General features: G+C 45.3%; 1 long non-coding RNA gene across 1 annotated transcript; it reads right to left on the bottom strand.

The window, feature by feature from the left end:
• Positions 1-7982: 7982 nt before the first annotated feature.
• On the bottom strand, positions 7983-19973 carry LOC119698145. The gene is made up of 3 exons (XR_005256072.1): positions 16517-19973; positions 15124-15167; positions 7983-10876 (listed from the first exon to the last, which is right to left on the bottom strand). It is a non-coding gene; the product is annotated as an uncharacterized LOC119698145 (long non-coding RNA).
• Positions 19974-21000: the final 1027 nt, after the last annotated feature.

Raw genomic sequence — 21000 nt, 5'->3', positions numbered from 1 at the left:
AAGATAGTCAAAACTAACTTGCAAATACCTTGGACCTCTGGACCTCTGCCCTATCCCCACTGTGGTGGTTTAGCTATTGTGTGAAAACAAAGAGAAGGGAGGAGCAGCTTTAAAAAATGGCTCTGCAGTCAAAGGACTTTTTAAAAATTCTTTATGCTTAGTCTCCATTAGTCTTGTAATGTTAATTAGGTCTCCTGGGAAGTAAATGTTCTTCCAGGACAGCCTTTTGCTGAGAGGCAGAGTATGGATGGGAGGGAAGATGATCATTCTTTGGGAACAGAAGGCGCAGAAATCCCCTCTGGTAATTGACAGGTCTGCCTTACTCACAGATTCCCCAGGGTAATACCTGTCTATCTGGGTGGAAGAACCAAAACCCAGGAAATCCAGTAGTGAGGGTTAAGTCTTTCTTAGTGCGGTCATAATGTTTTAACTTCAAAAAAAGCTGTGCCCTTACAAACCAGCCCTGACCCTCTGGAGTCTGGAGGGATCCTTAGGGCTCTGGCTAACATCAGTGATGTGTTTGATATGTTTAATGCTTAGATTCAACTAGCTAACTGCCAATAATTAGCACTTAACCAGAAATTCTTGGCCTCTGAAAGTGAGAGGAGATAATCATCACTCAGAGATGTTGCAAGCTTCCAAGTGTGTCTCATTCAAGTACTTCAAACCCTGTGACAGCAGGAAAGGCTCCACCCAAGGGGATCATCATTTGCACCATGGTGCTTGGAGGGTCTTGATCCATTTAAGCGTTTCCACGGAACAGTTTACTGACAAATCAAAAACTTTACACCATCTTCCAGGCTCAGGAGAGCAAAGCTACCAGTATATTATATGACTACACCACATATCCTCCAGACAGAATACGTTATTAGGATTTATTAGGTTATAATCCTTTTTTGATTAAAAATTATAAATCAGCTCATGTTTGATGTTAACCCATAAATGCATAGCACATGTCAAGCAAAGCACAGTGTACATGGCCCCTGGGCATGCATGGAGGAGCCCACCCTGCTGCTTCCATCACTTTGTACAAAATAATGGACCCCATCAAAGGATTGTGGCCCTCGCTGTGTCGGGGACGTGGCTTTCGAGAGGTTAACTCTCAGAGATGGAGCATGCTAAGCTGTTGAGTTTGATTTATTGTCCCTCCTTTGTTCTTGTTTCTCCTTGAAACATAAAAGCTTGCAGCCCACAGACTCTTGACATTTCTTTTAAATGCTCTTGTCATTCAGAAATTGCCACAGTCATCTCCTGCAACTTCGCACTCAGTGTTCCCAGCCTGTTTGGGGTTACTTGCAGGAGTTGTAAAGGAAATACGAATAGATTACAGGGCTCAATCCAGCAAGGTGGAGAGTGTCCTAGCTCTGAACCACTAACACACTTAACCATTTACTTAACTCCCAGGGTGGGAGTAGTCTGACAGAACAGTGTGGCCAATAACTGAGTTATAATCTTGAGAATGGGGCGCTGAAGAAGTCTGCAAAATAAACAGCCACAGGTGACACTCTGTGGGATTTTTAGAGGATCTTGTTGATTCAGGAGCACAATTGTTACTTGCACTGAACCTGCCACTTCAATGCTTTTCTAAAAATCTCCCTCTCTGGGATCTGAGGTCAGATCCCTGGGCATTTTGAAGCCTCTGCTGCACAGCACAGCTGCTTTTCTGCCCATCCTGACCACACCAGGCAGGTGTCCCTTTCTCTGGCAGGTGCTCACGAGGGATGAAGAGCCTTTCAATGTGCAAGACAGCTCAAAAGGCTTGGAACTTATTATCCCAGACCCAAACAGCTCTATGGGAAACTCATTCTCTGGGCTTTGTAGGGTTTTATTCTAGGGTTTTATTCTCTGGGCTTTATTCTAGGGTTAAGAATAAAAGTTAAGGGCTAAGAATAAAAGTTAGAAAAGTCCTGAACGTTTGGGAAAGCACATTTATTTGCTTCAAGGCAGTGCAGGAATGCCAGGCTGCCAGGTGGAGCTTTCATACCTTTATGAGCCATTGAACTAACAGCACATTTTTTAGCTCTATTAGCTACATATATAAACAGTGATGGAGCTAATCAGCTTGTAAATGGCTCCACACTCAATATGAAAACAAGCATAATGTCACCTTCAATATTGCCTTCTGAAAGGCAGCCAAAGAGAGGGAAGACACTCACTAGGACCTTCACCTATCTCCTGACCTGAGTGGTGCTGTTGGTCCAGAGAGGGCTTGGGTTTGGTTTCTCACCTGTTGTGAACCTTATCCTCCAGCTAGTGCCCATGTCCAGGATAAATTCTCTGTGATCTAGCCCCTGTAAACTTTTTTTTTTTCTTTTCTTGGCTATTTTCTTCATTTATCCTTTTTGGTGAAATCTATGTTTTTTGACCTATGCTTCCAAAATCTTTTTCTTTCAGCCCTGAGCTACAGGGAGCTTGAATACTAGGTAGCTCTTCCAAGGATTCATGGAACTTGGATTTCCTAGTTGAATCCTGACAGTTCACTGGGTAAGAAAGTTGGTTTTTTTTTTGTTTTTTTTTTTTTTTGTCTCACATACACTGTAAATTGGAATAAAAATCTAAAGTTTTTCCAGTAATTTGTGGCTGAATGTAGCAGTTGATTCAATGAAAATGTCATGGAAGTAAAGCAAGGCAGGGTGGTGGAGATGGGGGTTTCAGATATCCCCTGACAGATGAAAGGAATGGACCCAAGCTCTCAACTCCTTGGGTAAGTGATTGAAGACAAGGTATCCATGGGAAATGTGGTCCCTTCTCTTTTCACTCTAGCCTGTCAAACGCAGTGCTGCTAGAGTCCAGAGAGCACCTTGTTCCAGCTAGGGCATCCTGGACATTTCGGGCAGACACTGGAGTGGCTATGGGACCTGGATGGGCCTGGAAGGCAGGGACATCCCCAGACACAGGGGACAGCAAAACTTCAGAGAGCCTCCTCAGATGATTTTGTCAGGGAAATGGAGACACAGCTTTGCAGGCACCTGAATGGGATGGCTTTATTTTTTTCCCAGATCTCTCAGTTCAGCTGAGGTGTTTATATTCTGTGCAACTGCTGTTCTAAATGTTGCCCTTCGGGAGTTGCAAGATGAGGCCTCGGGTGGCTTCAGGAAGCTGTGCTGCACTGAAGAGGAACAGCTTTGTCTCAGAAATCCTGGGCAAGATAGCAGTGACAAGTGACATGAAAGGTGTGTTTTGCATGATGTACGTGGAAAAGCCAATTACATGTAATTAATGTTGGTTAAATGCTTTGAAGATGAAAAGCTTTTATAGAAGTGTGATTAACATCTCTTCTGTCAAAATGATTGTCTTTCTAATGTTTTAAGAAGCTTAATAGCATGCTTCAGCTTTTCAGTGTTTATCTCTGAGATGTGATGACCCCATGGAAAGCATTCACTGGAAAACTATATAAGAAAGGCCTTCAGTGGGAGTTGATGTTGGCCACAAACCAAGAGTAAAGACTGAGACACTGTGGGATAGAGATGATTTGTCTGCTGACAGCTCAGTATCTTACAAATGTCCCTTAGCACCAAACCAGTTGAACAAAGCTAAGTATTGTTTGATACAAGTCTTTAATTGTGAGTGCTCACTGCAGGATGGCTCATGGAGCCTATGGAAAGATGGTCTGTGTGTGCTGGACCCAGGTTTAGAAGGTGCATGGTAAGGTGTACCAGTTTAGGCTTAGCAGGAGCCCAGCACCCGGCACAGCACTGAACTGACACCTCCAAATGGGAATTATTCCACCGGTTTCAATGAACACAAGAAATGACTACACTTTAGCATGCACAAAAATAAGCTGTTATTGACTGAAGGCTTATAGTCAATTGTCTTGCTCTGACATATTTTGCTTTCCACTGTAAATAAAGCGGATTTGATTGTAAACCACTCACAGGAGATGAGAAACAATAAGGGCCGGACACTGAACAATAGGCGTTCTGAGAAAATAGTGATTTCATACATTGGCAGTTGTTGTTATTTTCTGAAAATGAGTGCAGATGTTTTACTGGGCTGAAATCACTCAAGACTTTTATGGCAGAAAGAGGACACTGAGTAAATAAACTGGTGACAGGTATAATGAAAGACATTCCATTTATTTGCCTGTTCAGATCTAGTTTATTCAAGGGAGCCCTGTTTTGCCTACCACAGGCAAATCCTTGAGACCATCTTGAAGGAGTATCTTCCTGGACAAAAAGAACTGTGCGAGATCATTTAGCAAGCCCAGGACTTCTGGATACAATCAAATAGATTACTTAATTCTTTGTAAGCAATTCCTAGAAAGCATCAGTTCCCAGAAAAGACATATATGAAGGCTCTGTTCTTTATTTGCTGGTGGGGAAACACAAAAGCTGTGCCTCCAGTAGTGAAGTGTATATCATTTGACTTGTTCTCAGTGCTGTTGCCAAGAAAAGTGTCCAGATATCACTGCACATCAGCCAGAGAAAGGTCAGGAGTTTTGCAGGCCTATAGGAATGGCAGAGATCACACACTTTTCCTCTGTCAGTAAGTTATCTTCCTGTATGAGCCAATCCATTTGGGTTTGGATCAGTCCCCGCAGCTTTTCCCTGTTCAGTGAAGGTTGCCAGATAGCTCTGAGTTGCTGGGACCACCTTCTCCTCCAATGCCCAGCCAACCTGGCAAAACCCTTCCCTGCGCTGCCCTCCTGGCAGTGGTGGGTGAGGGAGTGCTGGGGTCAGTATTGGGATCACTTCCAGCTGTATTTGCACTGGAGCACCAGAACAGTGCCACTCTGAGCTGTCATCCTTCAGGACAACTCTCTTGAGGTTCAACAGACCCCTCAGAAGCACCAGTGAAGGGAGGTGGGGGCATTCAGCACTCACAAGGTGCCACCTTTACCCAGTGCAAGGTCTGTGCTTACCTTGTCAGTCTACACAAGGCAAACCAGGTGAGACAACTTCAGCTTCACTTGGACCTGCTAACACACGGGGAAGATAGATGAGGTCCTCAGGGCTTATCTCTGTCAGTTCACATTTATTAATACTTTGTCTGCTTTGCCTTCACTGGGATTTTACCTCAGGTTAATTACTCTGTATTTGCTAATGCCGTGTAGGAACATGCATTTTTTTCCCCTGGTAAAGAGAAGCTGGATCCAGAGAAGAGCTCACTTTTCCTGCAGCTTGCTGGAGCACTGGCATCTTTGTCTTTCAAAAGTGCAGTTGGAAAAAATACCAAAATCATTCCCATGAGGCTGTTGCTGCTGGTGAGGATTTACACCCTTTCCCACCAGTTACCAAACAATGCTGCTGGAAACCAGCTTTGTACCCATCCCTGGTATTTATTGTGATTGGAATTTCAAGTCCACTACCTTTCCTAAACACAAAATACCCAGAAAAAGAGTTTTAGAGAGAGAAGTGCAAGAAAACCTTCTGCTCAAAGGAAGGCATATGATAACTTCAGCTTTTGTTCTTGTGACCTGCCCTTGCAAGACTGAAAAGAGCTTTGAGCACACACCCAGGAGAGCAGGAAATCTCTCCTAGGGATCACTTGTAAAGTAGCCCAGTTTGAAAAACATGCTGCAAAAAGAATGAAGCCTGACTGCAAAGGAGAGCGGGGTTTTTTTTTCACCCGTGAATAGGATTTCGAACTAGCAGCCAAAGTGAATCATTATACATCCTTGCCATATGCCACTTTCAATCAATAAGGCCTTATGCTCTGCTAACAATCATCCTAAACCATACCTATTAACAAGAATGCACATTTTTGTAGTAATATTCCACGCACGTCACCGCACACAGACTGCAAACAGTTGAGAGCGATCACAGCCGAAGGGAGATGGCTTCGGAAACGACGTGTGGACACACACCACACTGTAGAGGCTGCCACTCTTACACGTGTGGGCTGCTTTTCTGCTTCTTGCTCCTACAGTCTGATGGGTTTTTTTCTCTCTTTTAGGCACACGCTTTCTTGATGACCCAGACAGTTTATTTCCTGATGGCCCAAGACTTCCTCAGAAGCAGCTGATGCTCTGAGGATAAGGAGCAGCAATAGCCACGGGGAATGAGAAATGGCTACAACAGGACCCCTTCAGTTTGGAGGGAGATGACAGCACTCATCATGAACTAATCATCAGCATGATGAGTTCACACCTGAACGAATCTCTCCTTGAAGATATGAAAACCTGCTGTAAAAGAGACACAGGTTTTGAGGCATGTGGTGCAGGAGCAAGAAGCACAGACTTTATTTCCTACTGAAAACAGGCCACCTCTGTTTCCCACCTGCTGTTTCTTTTATCTACTTAACATTGCAAACTCCTCCTGAGGGGTGTCGTTTCTCCAAAAATACTGAGCTTGCTGAAGCAGTTATTGACTGAAGTGCCACAGTTTGAGCTGCTCGGAGCAGCCAAGTCCTACACCATGGGCACGAAGCTCTCGGCAGGTTCACCCCAATAAAGCAGAAATCTGCTCTTGGGCAGGTCACCTGTGGCTCCCTTGCCAGTCAGTGGAGAGCCAGTCAATACTGTTGATGGAGTCTACAGTGATTCATCTCTTCCTAAAGGAGATGCTCAAAACAGAGCAGATGAAGGGCATAAGAAACCCACCTATTTCTCCTTGCTGCCTGGAAAGGCCAGAGTGGCAGCTCCCACTTAGAAGTCTACTCTGTAAATACCTAAAATGAGTTTAGCCTAATCCCACCAGCATCCTCACGATCTTCCCCTACCCTGGTGCTCTTGGTGCACCTCAGGCATTTGGTGGAGCAGCCCTCCCTATACCCCACAGTGCACAGAGATTTACAGCTGGATTGAAGGATGTCACAGCAGAGAGGCAGTCCCAAACTCAGGTAGCTGAAACATTCCACCCCTGAGCAACAGCTCACAGCCCCTGTGTGCCCCTAAGACCCCAAGCCCCCAGTTCCATGCATGGGCCAGAGCCACAGCACTGTGTGAGCTGAGATTGCATCAGCCCTGGGTGTCTGGCAGTGCAGAGCTCCACACAGACTATACAAAGTCCTGATGACTAAGGAACCTGGATTTGTAGAGCATGTATAGTATGGCAAGTCCTAATACAATGGCCTTCAGATGCTACCACATCAAAACCCCTTCTATCTTCCTCTCAAGGAGTGAATTTAAGCTTTGCTTATTCCTGTTTTATATCTAAAGGCTGTTTCTGCCACCCTTGTGTAGATAATTGCACATGGTTTATGTGACACTCTCCCTGAGTAATCCTTGTGTGTTTTGCAAGGTTCAACATAAAAATTTGTTGCTAATCAAAAGGCATTGCTGCTCAGATGTTTCTGTGTTCCAAAATAAGCCCCAGTCAATCAAAACCCCTTCAAACAACCCCTGTCTATGCTTTTTTTCTTTGCAACCTTGTTTCCTGTGGGCGAAGGTGGGAAAGGAGAACGTGCTTACCTTTGAGCACAAAACTGTGCAACTTTGGGTATCAGTGATACCTCCAAAATATACCTGAGGTGCTGCAGTGCCCTTTTTCTGGCTTTCTGTGCAAGTACACATCCATAACAGCATCATCTGTTGCAAAGATTTCATTTAGTTTCTTCCTCTCTGACAGAGTGTGCACCCATTGAATCAAGAAATCCTTATTCCTCAGACAATTCTTCTTGCCTTTGATGAAGATTAGCAATCCTGGAAGGACTGTGCAAAGTTAATACTACTAATTTATCGTATTTGCAGATAATAATGATATACAAGCTACTGGATCCAGAACCAGAGAACTGGCCAAACTGCTGCAGTCTATTTTATGTGTGAAGTAAATGTACATGATCAAAGGGTTTCCTCTGGCTTGAAAAGGCATTAATACTACTAATATCAGCTGGAGTAATTAAACCACATGTTTTTGTTTAAGTGTTTAGTGTAGACGTTGACCCTACGGCATCCTCTCCCTTCTTCTGAACATCCACAGACATTTTGACATTGGTGGGATCATTGGGAATGAGAGCAGTCAAGATGGGCAGAAAATAAGTTTTGCCATCACAAGAATGCTCAAGATCATGAGGGATGAAATCTCAACATCACAGCCCCAGAATCCAGTCCCCACAATGACAAAACCAGACAGTCCCATCTAGTTTCACATCTGGAAAATACAAACACCTCCTAACACGTTTGGCTGCTGCTTCTGGCCGATACAAGATGCACCTGCTCCCAAAGCAGCCCTGCATGCCTGGGGATCCCGTGAATGCATGGAGAGGGAGGCAAGTCCTTCCTTATGGTAAAGCCAACAGATGGCTTTAGCTGGGGCTGAGCAAACAAGGTGGTGGATATTTCACACAGAAAGGCTCCTTTTACATGACTTCAAAGGGCTGTGGCTGGTTGAGAGATGGATTCCCATTTGCCTGTGGTGATTTCCCCCGTGGCGTCCCCAGGCAGGACACGTTGAGTATTTGGGACACATGGCTGCTTCCTCACACGTGTCCTCTCTGACTTTGCAGGAAGGATGGCACCCATTGAGATAATGATTCCATTTCTCCACACTACACCCAGAAATGCAGCTTCATCTCCTACATTAGTGTGTTTTTTCAGACACAGCCGGTGGGACTGGCTCTGCATGGACATGTTGGGCTGCATTCGGAGCAAACTCAACTCCCTGAGCTGCAGCTAATTAGAAGCTGCTTCCAGTGGGTGAGAGAAGAGCTTCAGCCAAACTGTGATCTCCAGCCAGACTTCAAATCCACACCCCCAGTAACAGCACAAGTGTGTTTCCTACCCTGTGCAGACATTTATTAGTATTTGTGTGTTGTCAGTTTTTTCATCCCTCATTTCCCTTTACGTAGTTTTATTTTTCCCAGTCAATAAGAGTGATTTTATTGTTCTTAATTAGATTTCTTTAGGTTTCCCATAGTAATTAATGCACTTTTCTTTGGCAGTATAACCTATTACAGTAGTTAAAATATTAAATCATGACTGTTGCCAGATGTAAGGGAACAAGAAACATAGTTTTTTCAATAACCACTTTGTCTTCATCTTTTGAATTAGTTTGCAGCCTGCTTTACATTTTTGGGTAAGTAATAAGATTTGTTGATTTGAATGAAGAACAATATAAAAATAAATTGCATTTTACTTTTAATTACATAGTCTTAATTTTTTGTGGTGACACTCCAGGCTCTCATATAATGTTGTTTAATGTTTACATCTCTTTATTGATTTGATAATTTAGATACAGAAATGTGGTTTAATTTGCAAATTTCTACATTCATCGTCGGGGTGCTGTGCTCATTAAGGAATCAGGGGATTTGTGCATTTTCCCCATCTCCTTCACACACACACAGGGATGTATGTTCTGTGTTTGCTTTTCTTAGGCTGCAAATCTCAGCTCCAGAGACGTTTTTCTTCTCCACCATTGTGTGACCATGAACCTCCCTGTGCTCGACATTCCAAACCAGTGGGTTCAGTGTGAAATGGGCTGCTGCTCCAGGGAGCCTTTTTTTGAGGTCTGCTTGGATGTGGTTGAAGGTAGTGGTGGGCAGTGGCCACATCAGCCTTGGTGGGCACTTTCCTTCACCTGGGAAGTCAAATACCCTCACAGAACTGAGAGGGGTTCGAGTCCACCCTCCCCACTGCAGAGGGCATGGTGGAAGCAGATCTTGCAAAACTCCACAGAAAATGTAGGATAAGCCCCAACATCTCTAAGCCACCTCTTCACTCACCTCAGCTCTCCTGGAATGGAGCCTTGGACATCTCTCCATCCTACCGCAGGCACTGACAGCCCTTTGGCTGAATTCCACCTCTACAAACCATTTTTGAGGTGGTGGTAGTTTAGGTTTAGTGCTCCAAGCATATTTCAGAGTTTCTACAAGTTAAGCAAAATTAAACTTTTCTTTCAAAAATCCATCACCACAAAACTGTTTTCCCCTCCTCTTCATTAATGATTTACTTTCTGTGGAATAAATGCACCAACTGAGGACAGAATCATTATTAAAATCTCAGTTAACAACACAATATTACTTTGGTCCTTTCATTTCCTCCGCTATTATAAAATTCAAGATTCATTTCACTTATTAATATTAGCAATCTATTTTTTTTTTTAAATTTTGATCAGGCACAAATTAAAAGGGGAATGATATTATGGAACTGGCACTAGAACTTATTCCTTTTTATTCTTTTTTTTTTGTAAAATTTGCTTTTCCCCTTCCATCAGTTCTTTCTTTGCATCTAATACTGCCTTCTTTTGCGTGGATATTCTGGGTGACTTCATTTGATACCTGGCATTACTCCCATGGAAGTCAACTGGAAGGGGCCAGGAGAATTTATTGGAAGGTGATTAAAATTAAGGGTCAAAGAAGAGAAAGGCTGGCACATGGGTTTGGGAGCAAGGGAGCTGGACTCTGGTCTGAGCCCTGCCATGAAATTGCTCTGTGACTCTGCGCAAGTAATTTTATTTCTCTGTTCTGCAGTTTCCATGTGTTTAAAGTAGGAACAGGAGTGTTTGCTGCTCATTGCTCAAGTCTCACAGCAAATAAAACGTGATGTATCAGGGCTAACTGAGCAGGCAGGCACAGACCCCTCTCTCAGGAAAGCTGAGCAGCAGCAGACAGTGAGGACAGGGCAGAACACAGACACACTATTTTTTTCAGGGCTTACAAATTGCTCCTGTTCCCTTTATAACTGATCATTGGCGTTGGGCTCTAATGAGATTTCCCTTGTGTTTCTGTAACACTAAATATAACCTGTGATATTCCTCACGTGAGCATCTCCTTGTGAAAGAAAAGCTTGATTTTCAATCCTTTAGAATAACCAGCTTCTCCAGTTATAGCACACGTACTTCTCAGCTTGATTCTGTGCCCCCACAATTCTGGGAGCTGCACATCAGCTCAATATGCATTTGATTGCTCTTGCAATCCTCTTGATTACAAACAGGGGATTGCTATTGTGGCAGGACTTCCCAAACGCTGGAGAACTGAATTCCAATGATTTCAGTGGCAACTGAAAGAAATAGGAAAAAAAAAACCAGATGGATAAATCCCTTTAAGAGGCTCCCAGTACAATCAACAACACCTCAACCATCCCTGCAAGAGCTTTGTCTAACAACTTCCTGCAGTGCCAATTCCACAAGGGTCTGTGGGAATATTCCTGAGCTGAACTATCCAAAACACTAGGAAATTTTTCCTGATCTTTTACCTGTGTTGCTCCTGCTGCAGCTGAAGCCCATTACTCACCCTACTTGCAGAAGGTACAAGGACAAGTTGGGCCACTCCTCTTTGCATCAGCCTTGCAAGTATCTGGCAACTTGTTTTGTCTCATCTCAGTCCTTTTTTCAGGCCACACACTTCTCTTTCTCAGCTTTACCTCAATGGCAAGTGTTCTACACCTCCAGCCACTTCCATGCACCTCTTTGGGCTTTTCCCAGCTAAGCCATATGCTTCCTGAGGTGTGCTAATTGTCCTTGAGCCAAGACCATTGCCAAGTGAAATGGAGAGGTTGTCCCATGTCTTCTGCAATGTGCCCCTCAGAACAGGCACCCCAGCAGAGCTGCTGCAATTTTGCAGCACTGGGTTTGTGCTGTACTCCCAAGCATCACAGTCCTGCATCCTTTTCCCCATGGCAGAAGCCCGGCCAATTGCTCTTCATCTTGCATTTGAGAAATTGATTTTAACTCCCCTGCCAGGGAGTGCAACATTTTAATTACTTCTGTGGATAAAGTCTGTTGTTCCCATTCTGATCTGGACTTAAGAGATAAGTAAAGCAAAGCCTATCAGAAATTCTGCAGAATCTTGAGCTGGAACCGAGGATACCAGAATACCCCAACCAGTACCTCTGCCATATGTCCTTCACCCTTCTCATCCATGCCTCAAGCTATCCTTTTTTGTTTATTTTTTTTTTAAATCTTCTTTCTCCCTCCATTTTTGTTGAATTATTTTCTCACTTGGTATTAGTAGCCACTTGCAAGCATTTGAACAAATGGAGGTGAATAATTAAGGGTCTGTGCACCACCCCACAGCACGGGTAGGCCACAAGAAAAGAAAACAGATTGTTTGCATCCTGCATTAATGATAATTTCCCAGCTGCCAATGCCTGTTTCTCAACACAATAAAGGACAATATCTCAATAAAGGACAATATCAGTGGCCTTTGGGAGCAAGAGAGGCCTGGATACATAAAGGCCCAGGAAAGTCAAGACATAAAATGCAGTCTTCCTTCCAAAGGACCTAATCCTTATTTAGGGAGCACCAAGACACCTACAAATAGATAAAAACTTGAGGCTGGCTATAAAAATATTTCTGTTTCATTCGTCTGAAATCCACCGAGAGGCACTGCTGATGCCAAGAACCCGTAATACCCTGGCATCACAACCTGCAGGGCTGTCTGCTCTCACTTGTGAATACATTTATCACTGATAATGTGCCAAAATGTCCAAGAGCTGAATCCTGGCGAACACTGGGAAGGAAAGCAAGTTCTCATAGGCATGACTGGGTGCAGCAGGACTTTTTCTGCATCTGTACTGGCAATGTGTCACCCTCACGTCCCTACAAAACTGATGGACCAGTTACCAGAGTCTTAACAGAACAGTTTTTACATTTCATATCTGTTATGACACATGGAATGTCCTATGCACAAAGTGCACTGACACAGCTTGGCAAGAAACAGTTGGTAGGCAGGTAAAAAGGCAAGACCAAAGTGGAAGAACTTGAAAGCCAGAAATGGCTGGGATGAGTCCATCAGAGAGCTCTTCAGCATCCCAGGGACCTGCAATGCAACTGGGAGGGATGAATCCACAGGAACCCTCCAGAGCTGAGGAGTGGATGACAGAGATGTTGCCATGGGGAGTCCAGGACTTCAGCAAGGAAATTTAGCCCCTGAGATATGGGTAAGCAGCCAAGGGATGGAGTGAGGGTCATGCTGCACAACCAGAAATACAAGGAAGGGACAAAAGAATTGTTTGGCTTTGGCAGGATGAAGAGAGACAATCTTCCCATGTGGAAAAACTGAAGAAGAGAGAAAAGGAGGAATTGCTTCTCATGTGCTCAGTAAGGACCAAATTACATCAGGAAAGGCTGAGGTTACACAGGAGGAAAAAAGTTCTGTAGGTGAAACTCTTAATGCCCTGGGAGGCTGGAGCACTGCAGGGAGATATTGGATGAGCATTTACCAGAAATGCCATAGGTCAATTAACCACTGCCTATGGGAGGAGGAGGGATGGGATATGTGAAAATCCCTTCCAACATGAGCTCCCTGCTTGCACACTGCCAGGATGTGGGATGAGCTTTGTCCAGGAAGGTTACACCAGCATTTCCACACAATACAGGCACTTTACAGTGTACAAGCCAACTCTGCTCTCAACAAAGAAAAAAAGGAAAACTACCTTGTTATAATGTCCAATTCATTACTCAATACCACGTAACACAATAATGTTGCACTTTCAGTCTTAGTGCATCTGCCTTGCTCTATTTATACTGTGGTCTTGAGTGTTTATCATCTCCTGCTAATGGCAATAGAGGATTTGCCACAAAAACTTAATTATTTGCCTTCTCTGAGAGGGTATTTTTCCTGATTAAAGCCTTCCTGAGAGCAAGGCAGGAAGCACTCAGCCCCACCGGGCATTCTTATACCCTAACCACTGAAATCTGGGAGAAAGGCCAATAATCTGGGACAAACTCTAAAAATACACCAAACACTCCAGGACATATTTTATTGGTCCTTCCACACATGCCTTGAGTGTGTCAGGAGGCACAAGGCCACAGGTAACAGTGAAAGTTAACCCTGCAGTGCAGTCCAGCTGGCTGCAGCAGGGATATGGATGATTTTCTCCAGCAAAGCCATTCCAAAGGGACACGGCACCTCTGTAAAGAATTTTCCTGTTGTTAAATCTTAATTGCAACCAGTTTAAAAACCCTGAATTGAGCTTTTAAAATAAAAGAACGGAATTTGAAAGGTGTACTTCTGCCAACTAAACACCTGGGGAGACAGGAAGGCGAGGGAGCAGGAGAGATGACAGGCTTTGGCTCTAGGCTGCTGTAGCCACCATATGTGCTTTAAAAGACCTGCAGTGCATTTCCAGGTAAAACACCAACACCTGAACACAATGTAGGTGAATAACTCCTATCTTCTTTCACAGGGGATGGCGACTTGAGCAGGAAAGGTTGAGGGGCAGTCCGAGGGCTCTCCTCACTCTGCAGGTTCAAGGGCTGTTATATTCCCAGGCTCTTTTCCAGGTGCTGCAAAACCCCAGAGGTTCTGCTGGCAGCCACCCAAAGGCACACAGCACTTCAGGCTGCCCTGACCTGGCCCAAACACTCTCCAGGCTCAGAGCAGGTTTCACACCTCGCCCTGCCCCAGGCAGTGTCAGCAGCGTGGGCTGTTGTGCACAGCAAAGTGGAACGACCAGGGCACCTCAGCAGCCCCACACCTGCAGTGTCACGTCTTGGCTGGCCTCCTGCCAACGATGGGGACATTTTCTTTAGCCCTTCTGCTTGTCCCTCTCACGCAGAGGCTTTGTAGACAGCAAAATGATGGACCTGCATTTATTTACCTTCGGCTTTTAATGGAAGGAGGACAGAATGCTTTATGGCCACAGAGCAAGAGATTAATAGATTGCCATTACTGGAGGCTGTCAGTCAATAGGGCTGTCACCAAGAAGTGATTCCAGTGTTACTACACCAATTTGAGAACGCATTTTCCTGCCAGGCAACTAGGCAGTCTTAAACAGAAGGAATTTTGCTGCCGTGGCACTTGGTAAACTGTTTGAATGGTCACGTACCATCAGCTGGTAGAAATACCTTCCTTCCACTGAATTTAACCTGCATTGACTTCAACTGGCTGCAACACATGCTCTAGGAAGTTAGAAATATTTACTTTTTTTATGAGCTACACCTCATCAATGCTGCTGTTTGTATTTTACAGGGAATCTGAGGCAGAGAACTTAAAAGCCTGAGATGCCTGAAGTTTAGGCTTGTAGTTTGCTTTTATATATATATATATATATATATATATATATATCTATCTCTAAACTGCTTTTCCTGACTCCTAGTCACTGGCTTTGGAGCAGCCAGAGCTTTTGTATCTGAGGTTGAGGGAAGACCCTCTGTGAGCTGTGAAAGCAGCACAGTCTGGTGTTTCAGGGGAATTTGAATATTGGTTTCTAAACACCAAAAGGCAGAGTAGTGCTTGAGGGCATAAGACAAAGCTGGCAACCACAGTAGCCTTAAGAACAGTGCATCTCAATGAAGAAAATACCTGAAAGGAACTTCAAACATCAGGCAGTCCTTTGGCACGGTGACCTGGGTTAAAAAGGGATAGAAAATGCAGTCCTTTACCAATTAAGCATATACTGTCATTGCAGAGGTAGTCATGTGGTGTCCCTTATCCTCCTTGTCTGAGGACAGGAATCTCCAAGTTGAGTGTGGATGTGCTTTGGTACCCAGCAAGCTGGCATGACTTTGGGGTATGGATTAGAGCCTGGATTCTCCTTTTTGGAGGCAGGTAACATGCCAATAGCACAGTCACTATCCAGCATCAGCCATCCTTCAGAGCCTTCATGCAATTAAGTTCCCCACCCAAAAGTCCAGACAAGCTCTCCTGGATATAAAGAGGAATAATTATACAACAACTGCTGGTTACAGTGGTAAAAATAATGAGCTATGCCCCAGAAGCCCTAACAAAATCCATGGATGAGTAAAATGACACTAAAGCTCCGACCTGAACAAAGCTTTGGCATGTGGCTCTGATGCCAGCTGACACGTGCCAGTGGCTGGTATTTACATTCTAATCAAAATGGAGCTGAAAACCAAGGAAAAAGTTCAAATTCTGGGGGACAGCAAAATTGCTGGATTGTGGGCATTTCATAACAAATCCCTTTGCTCTGTATATTCCCTGCTAATTTGTCAACAACTGATGCCTCGCTCTTTAGTCTGGAGCTAAGAAAAGCTATCAAGAAATATAGTTTAGGGCCCATTCTGTCTGCTGTATCACTTGCTATTTTTGCTAGCTGCACTGAAGCCAGACTGCAAAGGGCAAATTTGTCAGCAAGGGTGGGCTTTTTTAATGTGAAGCCCAAGGGCTCGTACAGACAGTAGCAAGGACTATCTGCATCCACGTCTGGAAGTTCAGGCTCTGATTTCAAGCTGCTTCAAATATAGAAATTCCAGCAAAGTTAATTGTAGCTGCATTATGGAGAGGTGACAGCAGCGAGTCCTTAGAAAGCTGGGGAAGGTCTAAATCTGTCTCAGTCATGTTCCCTTTGGAGTTAGGCAAATCCACTGGGAGCAGAGGATATTACCCAGGCTGATACTGGGTAAAAACTCTACTGGGAAATTTGGCCAGCGAGATTTGATTTTGTCGACCACACAGCAACAGGATTCGTTGAAAACAAGGACAAAGCTCTTTAGCAAACCCACCTTTCTCCACCTGTTGAGAGCTGTGCAACATCACCCTGCTGTATCAACTGGTCTGTGCTTTTAAAAGCTCCCTAATTCTGCTCACAGCTGAGAACTTGCCTTACCGTTATATTAAGAAACAGCTCCATGGTGTGGGTTGGTTATTACGGGGAAGCGCTTAATTACAATAAAATGTGTAGTTAAAGTGACAATTTATTTACTCAAGGTTATGAATATAAATTGGTTTTTCTTACCCATGCATTTTAAAACGGGGAGGTAGAGGCTGGGATCCCAGGAGTTTCTTTAGGCTGGGTGATTTTCTGCAAGTAGCTTTAGGGACCAATGTGGAAAGTGAAGCCTGTGAATCAGTTTGCTGCCTTGAGGCCACAGCACACAGTTCCCACCTGTTGCAAGTAATGTGAGTATTGCTTAAGAAGTCTGGAAATGGGTCCCTTTAATTGCACCAGAGCTCTGTAACCCGCAGTGAACCAACGCTGAGCTGAAAAATAAATCCCCGTTAGTGAACACTTGAAGAGATAAAGAAAATGCTGGGTCCTCTCCTCCCAGTATTTTCCATGTTTTATAACACCTCTGTCAGTATAAATTTCCATTCACTGAAGAAATTACACTTCGGGAGCGCTACAATAGGATTTTAAGATAAATGACATGCGAGCACTGCAGTTTTGTGCAGGCTTAAGTGATCCAAGTGTCTTAATCACGTGCGCGGTATCAAAATACATGAATTTGACTTGTTACAGGAGTCACACGAGAAAGACTGAGTGTCATATGAGGCTGCAAAGCATAAACCACCTCAGCTAAAATTTATTTTAGCACAGGAGAGTTTTTTAACTGTTAAGTATAATTATTTAAAAGCAGTCTGAGCTGTGCAGCTCTAACGATAAGTGAAAACAAAAATCAGCTCTCGAAAGCGCTGCTGGTAAGGGCTCTTCGTGCAAGCACTGCCTGCTCTTAGCACTTGCTGCCTTTATCCACCGCTATTTCCGAAATTCTTGGAAGGCTGATGAAGTTTTAAAGTGTCATCTTGCCAAGGCTGTAACATTATCTCCAGTGACAATACTCACTCCTGGGCTTTTGTGTTGCAAGAAGGGAAAACATTTTAGCTTTTCGGCTGGGTAACCACCTCCCCGTGAAACGCCGCAAACAAGATGGGAAGGAGTTTAATCAATGAAACTTCAGGGTGTCATAAACCCCTGGGCAAAAATCCCCCGAGGTCCAGCTCTGGTGGGTGGATCGGTTTGCCTGTGCCACGCAGCAGGAGCTGCCCTGGTGCAGGAAGGCCAGGCTGTGCCTGTCCCACCGGGTGGCTTTAAGGACAACATCCGAAACGCCCTGGGCCCGTTTCCTCAAAAGCGATGACAGGCGCGTGATAAACGCGCTGCCGAGTCCCTGCCTGCAGAGCAGCCATTCAGGTGCTGTGAAACGGAGCTTTTCATAGCACAGCGAGGATTAAAAATAGGAGCAGAGCTGGCCAGGGAGCGCCCTGAGCCTGGGCAGGGACGCAGCCCGAGCGATCCTGCGTTACTCACCCCGCCTGCTCCCGAGGGCTGATGTTTTCTTGGACCCAGCTAAATGTCTCGTTTTAGCTGATCATGGGGATGCTGGTACAGTGAAACACTAGGTCGTATTTTATCACCCCACATATTTCTCCATACTTCAGCCACATGGTAGCTGTTTAACAACTTATTCCCCAAATGAAATAAACAGAAATATTGACTCATTATTTGCCTTCAAATGAAATAAGCAGCTTTATAGGAAATATTGACCCATTATTTGTCACTTCTCTTGAGGCTCCAAAAGCATCCTGACTGCTGCAGCCCGCAGCCAGGACATTTGCTTCTCCTTTGACAACTGCTTTCTGTTCCCTTTTGCATCTTGCCTGGCCTTCTCAGTGATTTTTGCCACAAGCAGGTGACAAACATTTTGGTGGCAAACATTTTGGTGACAAAATCAGTCCTTACTGTGTGCAGATTAAGAAGCGACAAACCCAAACCCTACTTGTGTGTTCCTGAATAAACAGTGATCATCCCTGACCCATCCCTTTGACAGACACATCTTATTTCCTGTTCTTGGTTTCACCAGCTGTGTGGCAATATCCACCTTGCTATTTCTGTGCCATAGAACTAGCTCAGAACTTCATCTTTGTGGGCTTTTGCTCTAAAAATTATTTTCTTGAGCCTTTTACATAGCTTCACTAATTGCACTGCCCTTCAGTGCATGTGTTAGCTGTAACTTTTCCCCCCAAGAGTATCGCGTTTAAAGTCACAACCACTGTGTTCCTGCCAATGTATTCCTCTTAACTTACAGGAAACCTATGAATGAGGTATGATACCATGAATGATACTATTAATCACTTTATTGCAACTGCACCCTGGAATCCCATTCACTGTTGAGACCTTGTTACGCAAGTGCTGTATGTATATAAAAACAGTCTCCAGCTTGAAAGTGCTTACAAGCCTTTGTAAAAGCCTCCTGAAGTTTTCTGTGAACTTGTTACTGTAAGAAGAAGAAGAAGGAAAAAAATCACATATTTCTTCTTGGAACAAAATGCTTTTCAAACTTTTAGAAGAATGATTCATGTTTACTCTTATCTCCCTCCAGAGGAAAAAAGAAAATGAGTTTAGGAATATTTTCAGCCTTAGTCCCCATCGGACGAATTTGAGGGAGCTGACCTGAGATTCACTGCTGTGCACAGCATCCATCCGTGCCACATTCCTCTCTCTGATGAGTCAGTGGACCTCACAGACCCGAAGTCTTGAGAATGACCTGACTTCAGCATCTCCCCCTTTCTCCTCCCTCCCCTTAACATTCCTTCGCTGCTCCCTATAGCCATATTATTTAGTTAGAATTAAAATAAAATTGTGGAGAGCGTTCAATTCCTGTAATCCTGGCAATGGAGAAACCTTATTAACCCTGAAATGGCCTAAAAATGGATTCTGTTGAAGAGTCCCTTTTGCCCTGGGGACCCTGGATGCTGGCACTGAGCCACTGCTCCTGCTGGATCTCGGGGTCAAGGGGCTGTTGGGGTGCAGGGGGTTCCAGGACACGAGCAGGGAGCACACATTCCCACTGCCTGGAAGAGGAGGATTGCTTTTTCTACAAGGACACGTTTATTCCTGGCCCTGGTGGGGGCTGTGCTGCCCTCTCCATTGGGAAGGCAAGGGGCCAGAGAATTTCTCCAAGACAATGAGATGGCTTTGCCCCATGGTACCCCACCCTCCACCCTATCCACAGCCTTGCCCTCCACCATTCCCTGATCCCAATCCCCCTCTGCCACTCCCTGCCCCTAATGCCCCCAGTCATTCCCTGTCCCTAAATCTTCTGGCCTGCCACCTCCTGCCCCTAAACCCATCCTCTGCAGCCTCTTGCCCCTCAATCTCACCACAGTCCCCTGTCCCTATCCACACACACTCTCTGCCACCCCCTGGCCTGAGCCACTTCCCTAAATCTCACTCCCCAGCTCCCTTCACCATTCCCTGCCCTATTTGCACTTCCTGCAACCCCTGCCCCTAAATCCCCTGAGCCATCCCTGCCCCATCCACACACACACCTTCCACCACCCTCTTCCTCTAAACCTTCCTCTCCAGACACTGCCCCTACAAATGCCTCCCTAGCCCTAAACCTCCCTTCCTCTCCTCCCTGCCCCTAAATCTCCCTTCTCCTAAACCTCCCCCGTGCAGCCCCTTGCCCCAAAACCTGCTTCTATCCACACTGCCAAGTTCTGTCCCCAAATCTCCCCTTGCCCCTAAACCTTCCCCCACAGCACCCTGTCTGCAAACCTGCCCCTATCCACACATATCCTCCACCTTGCACTGTCCCTAAATCTTCCACCCCCAAGCCTTCTGCCCCCAAATTTCTCCCACCAGCCCGTTCCACCATCCCCTGCCCTATTTGCATTTCCCCCACTCCCTGCCCAAGTCTCTTCCTGCCACCCCCATGCCCCTAAACCTGCCCCTTTCCACACACACTCTGCCACTTTCTGTCCCTGAATCTCCATCCCCAATCCTCTGCCCCTGAATCTCCACTTCCAACCCCTGCCCCTAAAACTGCTGCCATGCACACACCCCCTCAGTCACCTTCTGCCCCTAAACCTCCATCCCCCCACAACCCTCTGCTCCTAAACCTGCCCCTATCCATCACACCCTCCGCACGCTTTTCCCCTAAACCTCTCCCTCCAGCTCCTGCCCCTACATCCCCTCTCAAACCTGCCCCCAGCAGTGCCCTGCCCCTATCCACACACACCCTTCTGCCCCTGTAAGCCCCTAAACCTGCACTCCCACCTTTTTGAGGCCATTTCAGGGTTAATAAGGATTCTCCATTGCCAGAATTACAAGAATTCAGCCCCTCTCCACCTCTTTATGCCCCTAAATCTGCACTCCTACCTTCTGCCCCTCTCCACATACACCTCTTTCTTTGCCTCTTTAAGCCCCTAAATCTGCACTCCTACCCTCTGCCCCTAAATCTCTCTTCTGCAGCCCCCTGCCCCTAAACCTGCCCATATCCACACTGGTCTTCTCTGCCCCCTTATGCCCCTAAACCTGCCCATATCCATACACACCCTCCCCCTGCCCCTAAACCTGCCCATACACCCTGCTCCTAAACCTGCCCATATCCATACACACCCTGCCCCTAAACCTGCCCATACTCACACACACCCTGCCCTTAAACCTGCCCATATCCATGCACACCCTGCCCCTAAACCTGCCCATATCCACGCACA

This window comes from Motacilla alba, chromosome 2 (genome assembly GCF_015832195.1).
Source record: "Motacilla alba alba isolate MOTALB_02 chromosome 2, Motacilla_alba_V1.0_pri, whole genome shotgun sequence".
Lineage (NCBI taxonomy): Eukaryota > Metazoa > Chordata > Aves > Passeriformes > Motacillidae > Motacilla > Motacilla alba.
Note: the sequence above shows the minus strand (reverse complement) of the source record. Positions and strands in the feature narration are given on the sequence as shown.